This window comes from Chiloscyllium punctatum, chromosome 15 (genome assembly GCF_047496795.1).
Source record: "Chiloscyllium punctatum isolate Juve2018m chromosome 15, sChiPun1.3, whole genome shotgun sequence".
Taxonomy (NCBI): domain Eukaryota; kingdom Metazoa; phylum Chordata; class Chondrichthyes; order Orectolobiformes; family Hemiscylliidae; genus Chiloscyllium; species Chiloscyllium punctatum.
Window position 1 is genome coordinate 20,074,061 of NC_092753.1, and position 22,832 is coordinate 20,096,892.

General features: G+C 49.6%; 2 non-coding genes across 2 annotated transcripts; both read right to left on the reverse strand.

Moving 5' to 3' along the window:
* Nucleotides 1-301: 301 nt before the first annotated feature.
* trnag-ucc (transfer RNA glycine (anticodon UCC)) lies at nt 302-373 on the reverse strand. Its single transcript has one exon. It is a non-coding gene; the product is annotated as a tRNA-Gly (tRNA).
* Nucleotides 374-12,178: 11,805 nt separating this feature from the next.
* Nucleotides 12,179-12,250, reverse strand: trnag-ucc (transfer RNA glycine (anticodon UCC)). The gene has a single exon. It is a non-coding gene; the product is annotated as a tRNA-Gly (tRNA).
* Between the last annotated feature and the right edge of the window lie 10,582 nt (nt 12,251-22,832).

Genomic DNA, 22,832 nt, shown 5'->3' on the forward strand with positions numbered 1-22,832 from the left:
TTCACTTGATATTAGGCTGTAGTTCACAAAAAACAAAATGAGAGTAATGTTGAAATGAGTGAAATCCGGAAACATTTCTTTCGAAATAAGATGGAAAACCAAGGAATTCTGCCATGACTCTAGTTTATTTGAAACGTGATCGACTTGACTCCTTAATCTTCCTGGGGACATCCTCAACTTCAAAGTTGTGTCTGCACTCCAGAGGTCTGGCAGACTCAATGTGATGTGCAGACGGAGGTGTTTCATTCCCACTGAATCGATCGGCTCTTTTGGTTGTGAAGTGGTGTTAAAATGCACTGCTTGCGATGGCCGGGAATCGAACCCGGGTCAACTGCTTGGATGGCAAATATGCTCACCACTATACCACCATCGCTACAGCCAGGGGCACTCTAGAAATCAGCTGATGTGCCATGATAGTTCTTGACTCTAAATTTCGTTGTTGTTTTGTTGGAAATTTTGCGGTGAAATATTAGAATTGAGAATTCATAAAAGACCGAGTTTTACTGAGTGGATCGGTCTCCTGATGCCCCGCCTCACTTTTTAATACACACAAAGCAGCATTTCGGATTTCTCATCATCTGAAATCAATCAATAACAGAAATAGCACGAAAATCCCAGGGCAACCCTGGAACGATCACACAATTAAAACTTGTCAAGTTCTCAGAAAGGTTCACCGGACCGAAACGTCAACTCTGATTTCTCTTCATACAGCTTTACCACCGACTTCGGGTTTGGTTTCTGATTTACAGCGTAGTCATCGTCATCGAGATAGAGATGTACATCGCTTCTCGGCCTTTTGGCTAAGATCAAGTGTCTGTTCTTATCAGGACAGGTGTCGAGTTGCGAGTCATCAGAGCTCGTGAAGAGATCATCGCTGGATCGTGATTGGACGTTGGAGGATCGTTTGGTTGTGCTGACCTGCTCTTGGTGGATCTTCATGCATGCTTCGGCCTAATGCTAATTCAGGGACCAGCCCCCCTCAGAGCTATGGCCTCGACAGCTGCCCGCAGCCCTGGGCAGGGTGTTCGAAACACAATCAGGGTGACTGTGATGAAGATTGAGGATCGTATACCACTCGACCGCACCCTGCTTCTTAAGAAGGTGCTGTTGGGATGCTGTGGGTTTTCTGCTGCAGAGACCAGTAAGGTCCACCCGGACAGCAGGGAACCGGAGTCTGGTGGCACCCAGAAAGAAGAACAGGCTGGAGTGGAGGAGGCCACAACCAGTGGAGAGACACAGCAGCTGATCCTAGCTCCAGCCGAGCAGATAGAAGAAATGGAGGAGGAGGAAGTAATCAAGCAGGCAGAGGAGTGGATACCTGTTAAAAATAGGAGGAGGAAATCTTGCCAGGCTCCCAAAGCCCCCCAGCAAAAGGGGAAAAGACAACTGCACGAGGGAGGGACGGCCAGCTCTTCGGAGGGGGAAGATGGACGCAAAGAAGGCCATCACCACCAGAAGAAGAGACAGAGCGCCGTCGGTAAAGAGGAGGGCATTTCCTCCCAACCAGGAAACAATGGACCACCCGAAGTCCACCCTCCACCCAGTGAGAACCAAGAGGTACCCACTGGCCCACAACTACAGGCAACCGAGATCTGTGATCCTCTGACAGTCCCACTGTCAGACACAGAACTGGACAGGGAGGACCCTTGACTTGGCTCAATGACACCAGAGCGGGCAAATGACCCCAGTGAGGAGCTGGATAGCTACCTCAGCCCAGCGAAGGTCCAGCAGTTCGTGCTAACCATGGGGATGTAGACAAGCTACCCCAGAGACAGGACAGTCAAATGAACAATGGTAACCCCATAAACTGGGGTTTAAAGAAGTTTAAATTTGCTTTCATATAACAGGGCAACCAATCTTCAGGGTTCTGCTGCAGCCACAGCCAAACACCAAGAGACTGGATAGTTAATAAATGTAACTGTTAATAGGATAACTGTGAATTCGATTAATTCAATTTGTTCTTTGTAATTTTAAGACATGCAATGTATATAACTATGAACGACATGGAAAATTGTACAATTACCAAAGATTTATTTACATGAATAAAGTATATTTTGAAATTAAAAAAAGGATGTGTACTGCCTGCTGGATTTCCCTGGGGCAGGCTACTTTAATGAGACCTTCAGAAGCGTGAAGCAGTGCGAACAGCTCCTGAAGGTCTTCAAGGAGAAGGAAGGGGAGCCGCTGTTTTCCATCTTGTCAGGGACCCCATTGTGTGTGCTTCCTGCACAGAGGAATCGGGTTGTTACAATTCATATATACAACCCCGATGTTCCAGCGGCTGATGTTCTGACCTTCCTGGGAAGGTAAGTCCAAGTTGAGGGAGAAGCCACTGATGTGATCGACCCCTTTGGGATCTGGACCAGTAAGTGGCAGGTCAGGGTAACTCTGAGGGCCGATAATAGTGGGAACATCCTCCACCCACCCTCGAGCTTCGCAATTGGAGTAAGCAGAGACTACCTGACATATGCAGGGCAGCTGAAAGTGTGCCGAACCTGCGGGAAGTCGGGACACGTGGCGGCGGATTGCAAAGTGACCATCTGCAGGAACTGCAAACAGGAGGGTCACTTGACTAAGGACTGTCAGGAAGAAAAGAGCTGCAACCTGTGCGGAGAGGCGGGCCACATGTATAAGACCTGCCCAAGACGGGGGGGGGGGGGGCCCACTTACGCACAGATGGCTGGAGGTGGCAATGTGAGCCGTGGACCCACAAAGACCAGTAAGGTCCACCCGGACAGCAGGGAAACGGAGTCTGGTGACACCCAGCAAGAAGAACAGGCTGGAGTGGAGGAGGCGGCATCCAGCGGAGAGAAACAGCAGTTGATCCTAGCTCTAGCCGGGCAGATGGAAGAAATGGAGGAGGAGGAGGTAATCAAGCAGGCAGAGGAGTGGATACCTGTTAAAAACAGGAAGAGGAAATCTTGCCAAGTCCCCAAAGCCTCCCAGCTAAAGGGGAAAAGACAGCTGCACGAGGGAGGGACGGCCAGCTCTTCGGAGGGGGAAGATGGACGCAAAGAAGGCCATCACCACCAGAAGAAGGGACAGAGCACCGTCGGTAAAAAGGAGGGCATTTCCTCCCAACCAGGAAACAACGGACCCCCCGAAGTCCACCCTCCACCCAGTGAGAACCAGGGGGTACCCACTGCACCACAACTACAGGCAACCGAGAGCTGTGATACTCTGACAGTCCCATTGTCAGACACAGAACTGGACAGGGAGAGCCCTGCCTTGGCTCAATGACACCAGAGTGGGTAAATGACCCCAGTGAGGGGCTGGATAGCTACCTCAGCCCAGCGAAGGTCCATCAGTTCGTGCTTACCATGGGGATGTAGACAAGCTACCCCAGAGACAGGACAATCAAATGGACAATGGTAACCCCAAAAACTGGGGGTTAAAGAAGTCTCATTTGCTTTCATATAACAGGGCACCCACTCAGTAGGTGGGTTCCGCTGAAGCCACAGCCAAATACCAAGAGACTGGGTAGTTCATAAAGGTAACTGTTAATACGATAACTGTGAATTCGATTAATTCAATTTGTTCTTTGTAATGTTAAGACATGCAATGTACATAACTATGAACAACATGGAAAAATTGTACAACTACCAGAGATTTATTTACATGAATAAAGTATATTTTGAAATTTAAAAAAAAAGATGTACAGCTCGGAAACAGACCCTTCGGTCCAACCTGCCCAGGCCGACCAGATATCCCAACCCAATCTAGTCCCACCTGCCAGCACCCGGCCCATATCCTTCCAAACCCTTCCTATTCATATACCCATCCAAATGCCTCGAAAATGTTGCAATTGTACCAGCCTCCGCCACTTCCTCTGGCAGCTCATTCCACACACATACCACCCTCTGGATGAAAGCGTTGCCCCTTTGGTCGCTTTCATATCTTTCGCCTCTCACACTAAACCTATGCCCTCTAGTTCTGGACTCCCCGACCCCAGGGAAAAGACTTTGTCTATTTATCCTATCCATGCCCCACATAATTCTGCAGTTCTTTCAGTTTCTAAAACTTCTCAAGAGTTTTCTTAGAAAACAAAAACGGCAAAAACAGAGGAACCATTAGACTGAGGCCACGCTGCAGTAATTGTGGAGAGGAGGGAATTCCGGGTAACAGTTCGGGAAGCAGAACCCTCTCGAGGAATATGTATTAATTTGAAGTTCGATCCCGTTGATAGATTTGCAGGTTTCTCTTTTACTTTGTAGAAGAGGGGGAGGTGTCAGTCAGCAGTAAGGGGTTTTCACAGGAGGGCATGATTTGGAGATGCCAGTGTTGGACTGGGGTATAGAAAGTTAAAAATCACACAACACCAGGTTATAGTCCAACAGGTTTAATTGGAAGTACTAGCTTTCGGAGCGCTGCTCCTTCATCAGGTGGTTGTCCGAAATCTAGAGCTTCCAATTAAATCTATTGGATTATAACCTGGTGTTGTGTGATGTTTAACTTCACAGCAAGGGGTAGTCATGGGCAGCTATTTAGTGAAGGTCGCTTCCACTGATGTGGGAAGGCAGTGCACGCAAAACCCTCCCTGCCCTAGATAGGTAACCTGAACCAAGATGGGCTTTCCAAGGTCAGGGGGTGCAGAGTGCTGAGGCCGCTGTCATAATTTAGTTCCCATGGGTCCCAAGTCCTTGGGATGCCGTGGCGCCTTAATGATGAATGGGATTGGGATTTCCCTGGGGCAGGCTACTTCGATGTGACCTTCAGAAGTGTGAAGCAGTGCGAACAGCTCCTGAAGGTCTTTAGGGAGAAGGAAGGGCAGCCGCTGTTTTCCATCTTGTTGGCGACCCCATTGTGTGTGCTTCCTGCACAGAGGAATCGGGTTGTTACAATCCATATGTACAACCCCTACGTTCCAGCGGCTGATGTCCTGACCTTCCTGGGAAGGTACGTCCAAGTTGAGGGAGAAGCCACTGATGTGATCGACCCCTTTGGGATCTGGACCAGTAAGCGGCAGGTCAGGGTAACTCTGAGGGCCGATGACAGTGGGAACATCCTCCACCCACCCTCGAGCTTCGCAATTGGAAGGAGCAGAGGCTACCTGACATATGCAGGGCAGCCGAAAGTGTGCCGAACCTGTGGGAAGTTGGGACACGTGGCGGTGGATTGCAAAGTGACCATCTGCAGGAACTGCAAACAGGAGGGTCACTTGACTTAGGACTGTCGGGATGAAAAGAGCTGCAACCTGTGCGGAGAGGCGGGCCACATGTACAAGGCCTGCCCAAGACAAGGAGCCGCCACCTACGCACAGATGGCCGGAGGCGGAAACACGAGCCGCGGACCGACAAAGTCCAGCGAGGTACCGCGAATCAGCAAAGGAACGGTGTCTGGAGGCACTCAGAAGGAAGGGCTGGCTGTAGCGGAGCAGGCGGCAGACAGCGGGGAGATGCAGCAGCCGACCCAAGCTCCTGCAAGACAGACGGAGGAAATGGAAGAGGAGGGATCAAAGGAGGCAGAGCAGTGGATTATCGTCAAAAACAGGAAGAGGAAACCTCTCGAGGGCCCCAAAGCCACCAAGCGAAGGGGGGAGAGACACCTCCAAGATGAGGACACAGGCAGCTCCTCCGAGGGTGAGAACGGGCGCAAGAAGGGTCGCCACCGGAGGAAGAGGCAGAGCGCCGTGGGGAGAAAGGAGGGCAGCACCGCCCAAGAAGGAAAAGACGATCCCTCTGAGGGGATGGGTGAAGGCCTCCTCCTACCCGGTGAGAACCAAGGGGTACCCACCGGCCCACAGCTCCAGGTAACTGGGAGCAGCGGCCCTGTGACAGCCCTGCTGTCAGATGGAGAACTGGACGATGCGGACCCTGGGCTCGACACGATGACACCAGAGCGGGGAAATGACTCCAGCATGGAGCTGGACAACTACCTCAGCCCTGGGAAGGTCCAGCAGTTTGCCGTCACCACGGGGATGCACACAGCTACCCCACTGGAGCAACACCAGAAGAAAATGGACACTGGTAACCCCGTAAACTGGTAAAATGGGGTTTAAAATTGCCAGCATAAATGTGCGTAGCATTAAATCGGCTACGCGATGTGTATCAACGCTGGCCTTCCTGGCCAACGTCAAAGCCGATGTCCTGTTTCTGCAGGAGTGTGGGATACCGCACCTCAGCAGTTACAGTAGATGGTCGAGCTTGTAGGCCCACGGGCCGTCAGTGTGGTCGGGAGGCAACGATAGCCGCACCTCCGGCCTGGGTATCCTGTTGCGGGGAGGCAACTTCACCATCTCCGAGGTTAAGGAGGTGGTGGGCGGGCGCCTCCTCGTCGCGGACGTTAAATACAGAAACGCTCCCGTGAGACTAATCAACGTGTACGCCCCAGTGGGTAAGAGTGAACGGTTGGCCGTCCTGCAACAGCTTCCACTGCTGCTGGCTACGTCCAGGCCGGTCATTCTGGCCGGAGACTTCAACTGCATCATTGATGCAGATGGACGATCCGGCGGGGGGGACAGTAAACCGGACGCTACGTCCAGGGCCCTGATGGAAACGGTCAAAGACGCCAAGCTGCATGACGTCTTCAGCACCCCTGCAGATGGAGCACAGCGTAGATACACCTGGTCACGGGCAGACGGGTCTATCCGCTCAAGGATAGATTACCTGTTTGTGTCCCGAACGCTCTCGGTCAGATCCACCGACGTCAAGCCGGTGTTCTTCTCTGACCACTGCCTCCTGCTGGCCGACTGTCACCTACAGGACGAACAGCGGGCGGGCAAGGGAACGTGGAAACTGAACACTAAGCTGTTGACCCCAGGAAACATCGAAGAGCTCAAGAGGGATTACGCAAGTTGGAGAACCGTGAAGCCCCTCTTTGAGTCTCCAGCGGACTGGTGGGAAACGGTAAAAGGGAACATCAAGAGGTTCTTTATCCTCAAAGGTGTCCAGGAGGCGAGAGAGAGGCGGGGAAAACTGTCCCAGCTCCAGGAAAGTATGCAGAACCTGCTCCTGCTGCAGACGATGGGGGTCGATGTCACGGAGGACCTCCAGGAGGTGAAGGGCCAGCAAGCCTCGCTCTTTGCCTCGGAGGCCTCCAGGATAATCTTCCGGTCCAGGGTCCGCTCGGTGGAGCAGGATGAGACGTGCTCACGTTTCTTCTTCCAGAAGGTGCACAAAGAGAGCTCCGTGCTCAGCAGCCTGAAGAAAGAAGATGGCTCGGTAACGTCATCTCAGGCTGACGTCATGAGGATCAGCAAATCCTTCTACGCCAGCCTGTATGACTCGAAGCCAACCGACAGCGCGGACTCCCAGTCGTTCCTGTCCTCTATCACGGAGGTCCTAGATGACGGAACACGAGAGAGTCTGGACCAGCCGCTATCTCTGGATGAACTGACCAAGGCCCTCGAGTCCTTCGAAAAGAATAAAACTCTCGGATGCGATGGCTTACCGGTCCAGGTTTATTCCGCTCTTTGGGACTTGATCGGCCAGGACCTGCTGGAGGTGTATGTCAGTATCCTTCGGAAGGTACCATGAGTGAATCCATGAGGAAAGGCATCATCACCCTCGTCTACAAGCGGAAGGGGGAGAGGGAGGAAATTAGAAATTGGAGACCGATCTCACTGTTAAATGCAGACTACAAAATCTTGTCAAAGGTCATCGCCAACCGTGTCAGGTCTGCTCTGGGATCGGTGATCCACCTGGACCAACCCTGTGCTGTACCGGGCAGGAAGATCTCTGAGAGTCTCGCACTCCTCAGGGACACGATCGCCTACGTGCAGGACAGAGGGGTGGACACCTGCCTCATCAGCCTGGACCAGGAGAAAGCCTTTGACAGGATATCGCATACATATATGAGGGATGTCCTCTCCAAAATGGGCTTTGGGGAGGGAATTGGAAATTGGATCAGACTGCTCTACACCAACATTGTCAGTGCAGTCTCAATCAATGGGTGGGAATCAGATAGCTTCCCTGTAAGATCTGGAGTCAGGCAGGGATGCCCCCTCTCACCCGCCTTGTTTGTGTGTTGCATAGAGCCATTTGCCGAATCCATCAGGAAGGATGCGAGCCTGAGAGGGGTGACTTTTCCTGGCAGCGGGGGCCTGCAGGTTAAGGCCTCCCTGTACATGGATGACGTCGCTGTTTTCTGCTCGGATCCGCTGTCCGTGCACAGACTCGTGTGCATCTGTGACCAGTTCGAACTGGCCTCAGGGGCCAAGGTAAACCGAGGCAAGAGCGAGGCCATGCTCTTCGGGAACTGGGCCGACCAATCCTCTATCCCCTTCACCGTCAGGACTGACCACCTGAAGGTGCTGGGTATTTGGTTCGGGGGGGCTGGGGCGTGCACCAAGACCTGGGAGGAGCGGATCAGGAAGATGAGACAGAAACTAGGCAGATGGGGGCAACGGTCGCTCTCCATCGCGGGAAAAAACCTGGTCATCAGGTGTGAGGTACTCTCAGTATTGCTGTATGTGGCACAGGTCTGGCCTATCCCCATGACCTGTGCCGCTGCAGTCACCCGGGCTATCTTCCAATTCATTTGGAGATCAAAGATGGACCAGGTCCGAAGAGACTGTATGTACAAAGACCGGTGCAATGGGGGAAAAAACACGCCCAATGCCACCCTCACCCTGATGGCCACCTTTGTGTGTGGCTGCATCAAGCTGTGCGTGGATCCCCGGTACGCAAACACCAAGTGTCACTACGTACTGAGTTTCTACCTGTCCCCGGTGTTGCGAAGGATGGGCCTGGCCTCGCTGCCGCGGAACGCTCCGAGTAGTTGGACCGTTCTGTATCACCTGTCCTTCGTGGAGAAATTTATGAGGAAAAACACCTTTGACCACGAGTTCATCAGGAAGTGGTCAGCACGTAGCGTCCTTGAGACGCTTCGGGAAAAGGAGAGGGCGGATCCTGTCGAGCGGTTCCCTGAGCAGACTGTCAAAGCCATTTGGCAGAATGCCTCATCGCCAGAACTTTCCAACAAGCACCAAGACGTGGCTTGGCTGGTGGTGAGAAGGGCTCTGCCTGTGAGATCCTTTATGCACGCCCGGACTCTCTGCCGCACCGCACGCTGCCCTCGACGTGGCTGCGGGGGGGACGAGACTGTCACACACCTCCTTCTGGAATGTGCCTATGCTGAGGAAGTCTGGAGAGGAATGCAGTGGTGCTTGTCGAGGTTCGTCCCGAGCAGCGCCGTGACGTGGGACTCCGTGCTCTACGGCCTGTTCCCCGGGACTCACACCGAGACGAAAATTAACTGCGCCTGGAGGATCATCAACTCGGTGAAGGACGCTCCCTGGGCGGTCCGAAACCTGTTGATCTTCCAGCTGAAGGAGTTGACCCCGACCGAGTGTTGCAGACTGGCACATTCCAAGGTCCAAGACTACGTGTTGAGGGATGCGCTGAAGCTTGGGGCAGCTGCCGCCAAGGCGCGGTGGGGAAAGACCACCGTGTAAGATCGGCCTGCCTAAAGAAGAACAGGGGACCCATACGGACGTTTTTTTGGGCTCTGCTGATGCCTCAGCCAAATATATGTACAAGATTGAAAAATGCACAGGATTGTAAATGACAAGGATAAATTCGAATCTGTGTTTGTAAATGTGGACATATGTATGGCATGATCAAATGTACAGACCATCAAATCATTTTATGAAAAAAGTATATTTTTGAAATAAAAAAAAGGACGTATACTGCCTGCAGGATTTCCCTGGGGCAGGCTACTTCAGTGTGACCTTCAGAAGTGTGAAGCAGTGCGAACAGCTCCTGAAGGTCTTCAAGGAGAAGGAAGGGGAGCCGCTGTTTTCCATCTTGTCAGCGACCCCATTGTGTGTGCTTTTTGCACAGAGGAATCGGGTTGTTACAATCCATATATGCAACCCCTATGTTCCAGCAGCTGGTGTCCTGACCTTCCTGGGAAGGTCCGTCCAAGTTGAGGGAGAAGCCACTGATGTGATCGACCCCTTTGGGATCTGGACCAGTAAGCGGCAGGTCAGGGTACCTCTCAGGGCCGATGATAGTGGGAACATCCTCGACCCACCCTCGAGCTTCGCAATTGGAGGGAGCAGACACTACCTGACATATGCAGGGCAGCCGAATGTGTGCCGAACCTGCGGGAAGTCGGGACACGTGGCAGCGGATTGCATAGTGACCATCTGCAGGAACTGCAAACAGGAGGGTCACTTGACTAAGAACTGTCAGGAAGAAAAGAGCTGCAACCTGTGCGGAGAGGCGGGCCATATGTATAAGACCTGCCCAAGACGTGGGGGCCCCAATTACGCACAGATGGCTGGAGGTGGCAATGTGAGCCGTGGACCCACAAAGACCAGTAAGGTCCAACCAGACAGCAGGGAAACGGAGTCTGGTGACACCCAGAAAGAAGAACAGGCTGGAGTGGAGGAGGCGGCATCCAGCGGAGAGACACAGCAGTTGATCCTCGCTCTAGCCGGGCAGATGGATGAAATGGAGGAGGAGGAGGTAATCAAGCAGGCAGAGCAGTGGATACCTGTTAAAAACAGGAAGAGGAAATCTTGCCAAGTCCCCAAAGCCTCCCAGCTAAAGGGGAAAAGACAGCTGCACGAGGGAGGGACGGCCAGCTCTTCGGAGGGGGAAGATGGACGCAAAGAAGGCCATCACCACCAGAAGAAGAGACAGAGCGCCGTCGGTAAAAAGGAGGGCATTTCCTCCCAACCAGGAAACAACGGACCCCCCGAAGTCCACCCTCCACCCAGTGAGAACCAGGGGGTACCCACTGCCCCACAACTGCAGGCAACCGAGAGCTGTGATCCTCTGACAGTCCCATTGTCAGACACAGAACTGGACAGGGAGAGCCCTGCTTTGGCTCAATGACACCAGAGCGGGTAAATGACCCCAGTGAGGAGCTGGATAGCTACCTCAGACAAGCGAATTTCCAGCATTTCGTGCTGACCATGGGGATGTAGACAAGCTACCCCAGAGACAGGACAATCAAATGGACAATGGTAATCCCAAAAACTGGGGGTGAAAGAAGTTTCATTTGCTTTCATATAACAGGGCACGCACTCAGTAGGTGGGTTCCGCTGAAGCCACAGCCAAATACCAAGAGACTGGGTAGTTCATAAAGGTAACTGTTAATACGATAACTGTGGTTTCGATTAATTCAATTTGTTCTTTGTCATGATACGACATGCAATGTACATAACTATGAACAACATGGGAAAATTGTACAACTACCAGAGATTTATTTACATGAATAAAATATATTTTGAAATTTAAAAAAACGATGTCCAGCTCGGAAACAGACCCTTCGGTCCAACCTGCCCAGGCCGACCAGATATCCCAACCCAACCTAGTCCCACATGCCAGCACCCGGCACATACCCTTCCAAACCCTTCCTCTTCATATACCCATCCAAATGCCTCGAAAATGTTGCAATTGTACCAGCCTCCGCCACTTCCTCTGGCAGCTCATTCCACACACGTCCCACCCTCTGGATGAAAGCGTTGCCCCTTTGGTCGCTTTTATATCTTTTGCCTCTCACACTAAACCTATGCCCTCTAGTTCTGGACTCCCCAACTCCAGGGGAAAGACTTTGTCTATTTATCCTATCCGTGCCCCACATAATTCTGCAGTTCTTTCAGTTTCTAAAACTTCTCAAGAGTTTTGTTAGAAAACAAAAACGGCAAAAACAGAGGAACCATTATACTGAGGCCACGCTGCAGTAGTTGTGGCCTGTAATCTGGTGTTGTGTGATTTTTAACTTTATCCTGGATTAAACTTTCACTCACTGTGTGGTCACTTCTATCATCTCTCAGAGTTTGATCGAATCATTTTCTCATACTGGAAATATAAAAGCAGCTGGTGTCCACTCCTCCTATTTCTGACCTGCACCTAAAACAATAACATTACCGATTCGATATGAGAAATAACGTTGTTTGGATATTTGTGAACTGTCCACCCACATTTCACTTGATATTAGGCTGTAGTTCACAAAAAACAAAATGAGAGTAATGTTGAAATGAGTGAAATCCGGAAACATTTCTTTCGAAATAAGATGGAAAACCAAGGAATTCTGCCATGACTCGTGTTTCTTTGAACCGTGCTCGACTTGACTCCTTAATCCTCCTGGGGACATCCTCAACTTCAAAGTTGTGTCTGCACTCCAGAGGTCTGGCAGACTCAATGTGATGTGCAGACGGAGGTGTTTCATTCCCACTGAATCAATCGGCTCTTTTGGTTGTGGAGTGGTGTTAAAATGCACTGCTTGCGATGGCCGGGAATCGAACCCGGGTCAACTGCTTGGAAGGCAGCTATGCTCACCACAATACCACCATCGCTACAGGTGGAAGCGCTCTAGAAATCAGCTGATGTGCCATAATAGTTCTTGACTCGAAATTTCGTTGTTGTTTTGTTGGAAATTTTGCAGTGAAATATTAGAATTGAGAAGTCATCAAAGACCGAGTTTTACTGAGTGGATCGGTCTCCTGATGCCCCGCCTCACTTTTTAATACACACAAAGCAGCATTTCGGATTTCTCATCATCTGAAATCAATCAATAACAGAAATAGCACGAAAATCCCAGGGCAACCCTGGAACGATCACACAATTAAAACTTGTCAAGTTCTCAGAAAGGTTCACCGGACCGAAACGTGAACTCTGATTTCTCTTCATACAGCTTTACCACCGACTTCGGGTTTGGTTTCTGATTTACAGCGTAGACATAGTCATCGAGATAGAGATGTACAGCTCGGAAACAGACCCTTCGGTCCAACCTGCCCATGCCGACCAGATATCCCAACCCAATCTAGTCCCACCTGCCAGCACCCGGCCCATATCCTTCCAAACCCTTCCTATTCATATACCCATCCAAATGCCTCGAAAATGTTGCAATTGTACCAGCCTCCGCCACTTCCTCTGGCAGCTCATTCCACACACGTACCACCCTCTGGATGAAAGCGTTGACCCTTTGGTCGCTTTTATATCTTTCGCCTCTCACACTAAACCTATGCTCTCTAGTTCTGGACTCCCCGACCCCAGAGAAAAGACTTTGTCTATTTATCCTATCCATGCCCCACATAATTCTGCAGTTCTTTCAGTTTCTAAAACTTCTCAAGAGTTTTCTTAGAAAACAAAAACGGCAAAAACAGAGGAACCATTAGACTGAGGCCACGCTGCAGTAATTGTGGAGAGGAGGGAATTCCGGGTAACAGTTCGGGAAGCAGAACCCTCTCGAGGAATATGTATTAATTTGAAGTTCGATCCCGTTGATAGATTTGCAGGTTTCTCTTTTACTTTGTAGAAGAGGGGGAGGTGTCAGTCAGCAGTAAGGGGTTTTCACAGGAGGGCATGATTTGGAGATGCCAGTGTTGGACTGGGGTATAGAAAGTTAAAAATCACACAACACCAGGTTATAGACCAACAGGTTTAATTGGAAGCACTAGCTTTCGGAGCGCTGCTCCTTCATCAGGTGGTTGTCCGAAATCTAGAGCTTCCAATTAAATCTGTTGGACTATAACCTGGTGTTGTGTGATGTTTAACTTCACAGCAAGGGGGAGTCATGGGCAGCTGTTTAGTGAAGGTCGCTTCCACTGATGTGGGAAGGCAGTGCACGCAAAACCCTCCCTGCCCTAGATAGGTAACCTGAACCAAGATGGGCTTTCCAAGGTCAGGGGGTGCAGAGTGCTGAGGCCGCTGTCATCATTTAGTTCCCATGGGTCCCAAGTCCTTGGGATGCCGTGGCGCCTTAATGATGAATGGGATTGTGTGCAACCGAGACAGGGTCGTGGCAGAACAGTGTCGAGAGTGTGTTGCTGGAAAAGCACAGCAGGGAAATCGATGTTTCGGGCTCCAGCATCTGCAGACCTCCCTGTCTGCGAGCAGAACAGTGTTATCCGCTCAGGTTTAAGCAGAACGTCCGCAGCTACTCCCGGGGGTCCAACGAAACACAAAGCGCTATCCGGGAGGGCAAACGTAGGGGGTGGGGTCAGCAAGCACAGCGTAGGGTGATCCCGGTTCGTGAGGGGAAAAAGAAAACGTATTGCGGTGAAATTGACATAGGAAGTGAAATTGACAAAGGAGGTGAAATTGACATTGTCAGAGCAAACCTGCGCAGGAAGGAGGTAGAGCGTCATGGAGTGGCGGTGGGCAAGATGGAAAGGACGGGGTCAAGGGAGGGCACAGACGGCTGTGTAAGGGCATGAACAAGTGTTACCCTTCATGGTGTGGTGTGGGGATGAAGTTCGGGTCTGCAGGCAATGATAGTCTCCAGCTGAGAGTCGTGAGAACCCGGAATCAGTGTGTGTGTGTGGGGGGGGGGGACCGTGTGTGTGTGTGTATGTCTGTGTGTGTGTGTGTGTGTGTGTGTGTGTGTGTGTCTGCGTGTGTGGGTGCATGCGTGTGTGTGTGGCTGCATGTGTGTGTGTGTGGGTGCATGTGTGGGTGTGTGTGGCTGTGTGTGTGTGTGTCTGTGTGTGTGTGTATGCATGTAGGGATATGCGGGTGTGTGAGAGTGTGTGTAGGTGCATGTGTGTGAGTGTACTGGGGTATCAATTTGTGAGAATGTGCGTGAGTGGCTGTGAATGTGGAAGTGTTTGAGTGAGTTTATGAGAGAGAGCTTGTGTTTGAGAGAGGGTTTGCATGTGTGTGTGGGTCGGTAGGAGTGTGCTTTTGTGTGTGTGCGTGTACTTGTGTAGTGTCCGTGAAATAGTATACAGTGCAGTGTTGTCACGTGTCGTGTGACATGAACCAAAGTGCCCAGTTAAAGTCATCCCCATGGGTACCGAACTTGACTATCAGCCTCTGCTTGGCCACTTTGCATTGTTGGCTGTCCCATAGTCTGCCTTGGAGGATTGTCACCCAGGGGTCCGAGACCGAAAGGCACAGAGCGCTGAAGTGCTCTCCGACTGGGAGGCTAGAACCAGTCTGACTCAAGATTGGGACACAGACAGACTTTAACCTCACACCTTTAATGCATTGTCTGAGCTGAGATGGCATCTCTTGTTAGACAACCTGAAGTTATCTCGACAACGTAACTTTGAAAAGGTTCTGAGGTTCTTATATTAAAGAACGGAAACTAGTAAACCCATTATAAAAGATGAAAGGCTTAACCTAAATGTGTTTAATATATCATTTCTTCTGCATTAAACTGTAATCCTTTTGCTATAAATACTGCGTCTTATGGTCCTTCTTATCATCAGGTTGATCTACATCGGATACACTCCATCCATTCTTTATCCTTCAAAGAAAATCAGTCACCTTCATCAGACACTACCTTCCCTTAACAAATCCATGATGACTATATCGGATGATGACGTGGAGGAGCCTGTGGTGGACTGGGGAGGACAAAGTTCAAAATCACACAATGCCAGGTTATCGTCCAAGTAGCTTTCGGAGCACTCCTAAAACTAGTGCTTCCAAGTAAAGCTGTTGGACTGTAATCTGGTGTTGTGTGATTTTTAACTTTATCCTGGATTAAACTTTCACTCACTGTGTGGTCACTTCTATCATCTCTCAGAGTTTTATCGAATCATTTTCTCATACTGGAAATATAAAAGCAGCTGGTGTCCACTCCTCCTATTTCTGACCTGCACCTAAAACAATAACATTACCGATTCGATATGAGAAATAACGTTGTTTGGATATTTGTGAACTGTCCACCCACATTTCACTTGATATTAGGCTGTAGTTCACAAAAAACAAAATGAGAGTAATGTTGAAATGAGTGAAATCCGGAAACATTTCTTTCGAAATAAGATGGAAAACCAAGGAATTCTGCCATGACTCGTGTTTCTTTGAACCGTGCTCGACTTGACTCCTTAATCCTCCTGGGGACATCCTCAACTTCAAAGTTGTGTCTGCACTCCAGAGGTCTGGCAGACTCAATGTGATGTGCAGACGGAGGTGTTTCATTCCCACTGAATCGATCGGCTCTTTTGGTTGTGGAGTGGTGTTAAAATGCACTGCTTGCGATGGGCGGGAATCGAACCCAGGTCAACTGCTTGGAAGGCAGCTATGCTCACCACTATACCACCATCGGTACCGCCAGCAGCGCTCTAGAAATCAGCTGATGTGCCATAATAGTTCTTGACTCGAAATTTCGTTGTTGTTTAGTTGGAAATTTTGCAGTGAAATATTAGAATTGAGAAGTCATCAAAGACCGAGTTTTACTGAGTGGATCGGTCTCCTGATGCCCCGCCTCACTTTTTAATACACACAAAGCAGCATTTCGGATTTCTCATCATCTGAAATCAATCAATAACAGAAATAGCACGAAAATCCCAGGGCAACCCTGGAACGATCACACAATTAAAACTTGTCAAGTTCTCAGAAAGGTTCACCGGACCGAAACGTGAACTCTGATTTCTCTTCATACAGCTTTACCACCGACTTCGGGTTTGGTTTCTGATTTACAGCGAAGACATAGTCATCGAGATAGAGATGTACAGCTCGGAAACAGACCCTTCGGTCCAACCTGCCCATGCCGACCAGATATCCCAACCCAATCTAGTCCCACCTGCCAGCACCCGGCCCATATCCTTCCAAACCCTTCCTATTCATATACCCATCCAAATGCCTGGAAAATGTTGCAATTGTACCAGCCTCCGCCACTTCCTCTGGCAGCGCGTTCCACACACGTACCACCCTCTGGATGAAAGCGTTGACCCTTTGGTCGCTTTTATATCTTTCGCCTCTCACACTAAACCTATGCCCTCTAGTTCTGGACTCCCCGACCCCAGGGAAAAGACTTTGTCTATTTATCCTATCCATGCCCCACATAATTCTGCAGTTCTTTCAGTTTCTAAAACTTCTCAAGAGTTTTCTTAGAAAACAAAAACGGCAAAAACAGAGGAACCATTAGACTGAGGCCACGCTGCAGTAATTGTGGAGAGGAGGGAATTCCGGGTAACAGTTCGGGAAGCAGAACCCTCTCGAGGAATATGTATTAATTTGAAGTTCGATCCCGTTGATAGATTTGCAGGTTTCTCTTTTACTTTGTAGAAGAGGGGGAGGTGTCAGTCAGCAGTAAGGGGTTTTCACAGGAGGGCATGATTTGGAGATGCCAGTGTTGGACTGGGGTATAGAAAGTTAAAAATCACACAACACCAGGTTATAGACCAACAGGTTTAATTGGAAGCACTAGCTTTCGGAGCGCTGCTCCTTCATCAGGTGGTTGTCCGAAATCTAGAGCTTCCAATTAAATCTGTTGGACTATAACCTGGTGTTGTGTGATGTTTAACTTCACAGCAAGGGGTAGTCATGGGCAGCTGTTTAGTGAAGGTCGCTTCCACTGATGTGGGAAGGCAGTGCACGCAAAACCCTCCCTGCCCTAGATAGGTAACCTGAACCAAGATGGGCTTTCCAAGGTCAGGGGGTGCAGAGTGCTGAGGCCGCTGTCATCATTTAGTTCCCATGGGTCCCAAGTCCTTGGGATGCCGTGGCGCCTTAATGATGAATGGGATTGTGTGCAACCGAGACAGGGTCGTGGCAGAACAGTGTCGAGAGTGTGTTGCTGGAAACGCACAGCAGGGAAATCGATGTTTCGGGCTCCAGCATCTACAGACCTCCCTGTCTCCGAGCAGAACAGTGTTATCCGCTCAGGTTTAAGCAGAACGTCCGCAGTTACTCCTGCGGGTCCAACGAAACACAAAGCGCTATCCGGGAAGGCAAACGTAGGGGGTGGGGTCAGCAAGCACAGCGTAGGGTCATCCCGGTTCGTGAGGGGAAAAAGAAAACGTAGTGCGGTGAAATTGACATAGGAAGTGAAATTGACAAAGGACGTGAAATTGACATTGTCAGAGCAAACCTGCGCAGGAAGGAGGTAGAGGGGCATGGAGGGGCGGTGGGCAAGATGGAAAGGACGGGGTCAAGGGAGGGCACAGACGGCTGTGTAAGGGCATGAACAAGTGTTACCCTTCATGGTGTCGTGGGGGGATGAAGGTCGGGTCTGCAGGCAATGATAATCTCCAGCTGAGAGTCGTGAGAACCCGGAATCAGTGTGTGTGAGGGGGTGCGGGGGGGACTGTGTGTGTGTGTGTGTGTATATGTGTGTGTGTGTGTGTGTGTGTGTGTCTGCGTGTGTGGGTGCATGCGTGTGTGTGTGGCTGCATGTGTGTGTGTGTGGGTGCATGTGTGGGTGTGTGTGGCTGTGAGTGTGTGTCTGTGTGTGTGTGTATGCATGTAGGGATATGCGGGTGTGTGAGAGTGTGTGTAGGTGCATGTGTGTGAGTGTACTGGGATATCAATTTGTGAGAATGTGCGTGAGTGGCTGTGAATGTGGAAGTGTTTGAGTGAGTTTATGAGAGAGAGCTTGTGTTTGAGAGAGGGTATGCATGTGTGTGTGGGTCGGTAGGAGTGTGCTTTTGTGTGTGTGCGTGTACTTGTGTAGTGTCCGTGAAATAGTATACAGTGCAGTGTTGTCACGTGTCGTGTGACATGAACCAAAGTGCCCAGTTAAAGTCATCCCCATGGGTACCGAACTTGACTATCAGCCTCTGCTTGGCCACTTTGCATTGTTGGCTGTCCCATAGTCTGCCTTGGAGGATTGTCACCCAGGGGTCCGAGACCGAAAGGCACAGAGCGCTGAAGTGCTCTCCGACTGGGAGGCTAGAACCAGTCTGACTCAAGATTGGGACACAGACAGACTTTAACCTCACACCTTTAATGCATTGTCTGAGCTGAGATGGCATCTCTTGTTTGACAACCTGAAGTTATCTCGACAACGTAACTTTGAAAAGGTTCTGAGGTTCTTATATTAAAGAACGGAAACTAGTAAACCCATTATAAAAGATGAAAGGCTTAACCTAAATGTGTTTAATATATCATTTCAGCTGCATTAAACTGTAATCCTTTTGCTATAAATACTGCGTCTTATGGTCCTTCTTATCATCAGGTTGATCTACATCGGATACACTCCATCCATTCTTTATCCTTCAAAGAAAATCAGTCACCTTCATCAGACACTACCTTCCCTTAACAAATCCATGATGACTATATCGGATGATGACGTGGAGGAGCCTGTGGTGGACTGGGGAGGACAAAGTTCAAAATCACACAATGCCAGGTTATCGTCCAAGTAGCTTTCGGAGCACTCCTAAAACTTGTGCTTCCAAGTAAAGCTGTTGGACTGTAATCTGGTGTTGTGTGATTTTTAACTTTATCCTGGATTAAACTTTCACTCACTGTGTGGTCACTTCTATCATCTCTCAGAGTTTGATCGAATCATTTTCTCATACTGGAAATATAAAAGCAGCTGGTGTCCACTCCTCCTATTTCTGACCTGCACCTAAAACAATAACATTACCGATTCGATTTGAGAAATAACGTTGTTTGGATATTTGTGAACTGTCCACCCACATTTCACTTGATATTAGGCTGTAGTTCACAAAAAAGAAAATGAGAGTAATGTTGAAATGAGTGAAATCCGGAAACATTACTTTCGAAATAAGATGGAAAACCAAGGAATTCTGCCATGACTCGTGTTTCTTTGAACCTTGCTCGACTTGACTCCTTAATCCTCCTGGGGACATCCTCAACTTCAAAGTTGTGTCTGCACTCCAGAGGTCTGGCAGACTCAATGTGATGTGCAGACGGAGGTGTTTCATTCCCACTGAATCGATCGGCTCTTTTGGTTGTGGAGTGGTGTTAAAACGCACTGCTTGCGATGGCAATCGAACCCGGGTCAACTGCTTGGAAGGCAGCTATGCTCACCACTATACCACCATCGCTACAGGCTGAAGCGCTCTAGAAATCAGCTGATGTGCCATAATAGTTCTTGACTCGAAATTTCGTTGTTGTTTTGTTGGAAATTTTGCAGTGAAATATTAGAATTGAGAAGTCATCACAGACCGAGTTTTACTGAGTGGATCGGTCTCCTGATGCCCCGCCTCACTTTTTAATACACACAAAGCAGCATTTCGGATTTCTCATCATCTGAAATCAATCAATAACAGAAATAGCACGAAAATCCCAGGGCAACCCTGGAACGATCACACAATTAAAACTTGTCAAGTTCTCAGAAAGGTTCACCGGACCGAAACGTGAACTCTGATTTCTCTTCATAAAGCTTTACCACCGACTTCGGGTTTGGTTTCTGATTTACAGCGTAGACATAGTCATCGAGATAGAGATGTACAGCTCGGAAACAGACCCTTCGGTCCAACCTGCCCATGCCGACCAGATATCCCAACCCAATCTAGTCCCACCTGCCAGCACCCGGCCCATATCCTTCCAAACCCTTCCTATTCATATACTCTTCCAAATGCCTCGAAAATGTTGCAATTGTACCAGCCTCCGCCACTTCCTCTGGCAGCTCATTCCACACACGTACCACCCTCTGGATGAAAGCGTTGACCCTTTGGTCGCTTTTATATCTTTCGCCTCTCACACGAAACCTATGCTCTCTAGTTCTGGACTCCCCGACCCCAGGGAAAAGACTTTGTCTATTTATCCTATCCATGCCCCACATAATTCTGCAGTTCTTTCAGTTTCTAAAACTTCTCAAGAGTTTTCTTAGAAAACAAAAACGGCAAAAACAGAGGAACCATTAGACTGAGGCCACGCTGCAGTAATTGTGGAGAGGAGGGAATTCCGGGTAACAGTTCGGGAAGCAGAACCCTCTCGAGGAATATGTATTAATTTGAAGTTCGATCCCGTTGATAGATTTGCAGGTTTCTCTTTTACTTTGTAGAAGAGGGGGAGGTGTCAGTCAGCAGTAAGGGGTTTTCACAGGAGGGCATGATTTGGAGATGCCAGTGTTGGACTGGGGTATAGAAAGTTAAAAATCACACAACACCAGGTTATAGACCAACAGGTTTAATTGGAAGCACTAGCTTTCGGAGCGCTGCTCCTTCATCAGGTGGTTGTCCGAAATCTAGAGCTTCCAATTAAATCTGTTGGACTATAACCTGGTGTTGTGTGATGTTTAACTTCACAGCAAGGGGTAGTCATGGGCAGCTGTTTAGTGAAGGTCGCTTCCACTGATGTGGGAAGGCAGTGCACGCAAAACCCTCCCTGCCCTAGATAGGTAACCTGAACCAAGATGGGCTTTCCAAGGTCAGGGGGTGCAGAGTGCTGAGGCCGCTGTCATCATTTAGTTCCCATGGGTCCCAAGTCCTTGGGATGCCGTGGCGCCTTAATGATGAATGGGATTGTGTGCAACCGAGACAGGGTCGTGGCAGAACAGTGTCGAGAGTGTGTTGCTGGAAACGCACAGCAGGGAAATCGATGTTTCGGGCTCCAGCATCTGCAGACCTCCCTGTCTCCGAGCAGAACAGTGTTATCCGCTCAGGTTTAAGCAGAACGTCCGCAGCTACTCCTGCGGGTCCAACAAAACACAAAGCGCTATCCGGGAGGGCAAACGTAGGGGGTGGCGTCAGCAAGCACAGCGTAGGGTGATCCCGGTTCGTGAGGGGAAAAAGAAAACGTATTGTGGTGAAATTGACATAGGAAGTGAAATTGACAAAGGAGATGAAATTGACATTGTCAGAGCAACCCTGCGCAGGAAGGAGGTAGAGCGCCATGGAGTGGCGGTGGGCAAGATGGAAAGGACGGTGTCAAGGGAGGGCACAGACGGCTGTGTAAGGGCATGAACAAATGTTACCCTTCATGGTGTCGTGGGGGGATGAAGGTCGGGTCTGCAGGCAATGATAGTCTCCAGCTGAGAGTCGTGAGAACCCGGAATCAGTGTGTGTGTGTGTGGGGGGGGGGGGGGACCGTGTGTGTGTGTGTATGTCTGTGTGTGTGTGTGTGTGTGTGTGTGTGTGTGTGTGTGTGTGTCTGCGTGTGTGGGTGCATGCCTGTGTGTGTGGCTGCATGTGTGTGTGTGTGGGTGCATGTGTGGGTGTGTGTGTCTGTGTGTGTGTGTGTCTGTGTGTGTGTGTATGCATGTAGGGATATGCGGGTGTGTGAGAGTGTGTGTAGGTGCATGTGTGTGAGTGTACTGGGGTATCAATTTGTGAGAATGTGCGTGAGTGGCTGTGAATGTGGAAGTGTTTGAGTGAGTTTATGAGAGAGAGCTTGTGTTTGAGAGAGGGTATGCATGTGTGTGTGGGTCGGTCGGAGTGTGCTCTTGTGTGTGTGCGTGTACTTGTGTAGTGTCCGTGAAATCGTATACAGTGCAGTGTTGTCACGTGTCGTGTGACATGAACCAAAGTGCCCAGTTAAAGTCATCCCCATGGGTACCGAACTTGACTATCAGCCTCTGCTTGGCCACTTTGCATTGTTGGCTGTCCCATAGTCTGCCTTGGAGGATTGTCACCCAGGGGTCCGAGACCGAAAGGCACAGAGCGCTGAAGTGCTCTCCGACTGGGAGGCTAGAACCAGTCTGACTCAAGATTGGGACACAGACAGACTTTAACCTCACACCTTTAATGCATTGTCTGAGCTGAGATGGCATCTCTTGTTAGACAACCTGAAGTTATCTCGACAACGTAACTTTGAAAAGGTTCTGAGGTTCTTATATTAAAGAACGGAAACTAGTAAACCCATTATAAAAGATGAAAGGCTTAACCTAAATGTGTTTAATATATCATTTCAGCTGCATTAAACTGTAATCCTTTTGCTATAAATACTGCGTCTTATGGTCCTTCTTATCATCAGGTTGATCTACATCGGATACACTCCATCCATTCTTTATCCTTCAAAGAAAATCAGTCACCTTCATCAGACACTACCTTCCCTTAACAAATCCATGATGACTATATCGGATGATGACGTGGAGGAGCCTGTGGTGGACTGGGGAGGACAAAGTTCAAAATCACACAATACCAGGTTATCGTCCAAGTAGCTTTCGGAGCACTCCTAAAACTAGTGCTTCCAAGTAAAGCTGTTGGACTGTAATCTGGTGTTGTGTGATTTTTAACTTTATCCTGGATTAAACTTTCACTCACTGTGTGGTCACTTCTATCATCTCTCAGAGTTTTA